This window comes from Austrofundulus limnaeus, unplaced genomic scaffold, assembly GCF_001266775.1.
Source record: "Austrofundulus limnaeus strain Quisiro unplaced genomic scaffold, Austrofundulus_limnaeus-1.0 Scaffold73, whole genome shotgun sequence".
Classification (NCBI taxonomy): domain Eukaryota; kingdom Metazoa; phylum Chordata; class Actinopteri; order Cyprinodontiformes; family Rivulidae; genus Austrofundulus; species Austrofundulus limnaeus.
Window position 1 is genome coordinate 577328 of NW_013952475.1, and position 928 is coordinate 578255.

The following is a 928-nucleotide window of genomic DNA, read 5'->3' on the forward strand; positions in this document are numbered from 1 at the left end:
TATTAAAGCTGATCATTTGAAGGTTTACTGGCATCAAATGTGAATTTTTTTCTGAGTGTTTTATCTATGCTTGCAAAGTGACTGCAGTAAATGAAAAAACATGTCCTTAGAAGATGTGCCAAAAAGAAAGAGAAAATATATCAAAATGTCAAAATTTCACACAACTTGTCTTTTTAAGACATGAAGCGTTTGAAGCCAATATCCCAAAGTCTCTTCGAGTYTCTGCAGGAAAAAAAAACACTATAAAAACTCTGTGTTTCAAGAATTAAGATGTTCTCTTACCACAGAAGGGATCTCAAGACTGACTGTCAACTGAAAAGTTTCTACTCCATCCAAACCATTCTTTGAGAAAATGTTAGCTTAAGACAAAAGAATAATTACCAAGGAAGACTGGCCGGGGGGTCAAATGTATGACTGCAGTGGGAACCTGGACATCCACATCAGCAGCTCTCTGCAGTGACGTGCTCCCTGTCCTCAGCTGGGTTCCAACAGCAGCTCAGATACTCATCTCTTCCCGTCCGCTCACACTTCCTCCCGCTCGCCTCACTCCTCCCAGGAAGACAAAAGGGGATGGGCTGTGAGGGAACACCACATTATGCTTCAGGCAGGAGAATAAACACCAGTGAAAAGTTGCAGCACAACAGAGGGGATGATTTGTGTTGCGTTTGGGTGTGAGTGTGAACTGAGAGGAGGAAGTTTGTGTGGACTCTTTGTACTAATCACACAACTTGAATGGATATAAAAAAGGAGTCAAAAGGAGAGTAAAGATCTAAGTTCTTTAAGACTGAAAAATGATTTAAAAATATCACGATGGCCAATTCTTTCCTCTTGTAATCACTGAAGAAGCAAAACATTGCATGACAATTATTTTTCAAGTTACTGGAAAATGATTCATGACACCATTTAAGGAAAATGCCRTGAGACGAAA

At 39.8% G+C, this 928-nt stretch overlaps 1 protein-coding gene across 2 annotated transcripts in view; it reads right to left on the bottom strand.

The window, feature by feature from the left end:
* tbxa2r (thromboxane A2 receptor) overlaps positions 1 to 518 on the bottom strand; it is an 11761-nt gene extending 11243 nt beyond the window's left edge. For both annotated transcript variants that reach the window (XM_014010776.1, XM_014010775.1), the window contains exon 1: positions 382 to 518. The gene's annotated coding sequence lies outside the window, so the exon portion shown is untranslated. The remainder of the gene's footprint in view (positions 1 to 381) is intronic.
* Positions 519 to 928: the final 410 nt, after the last annotated feature.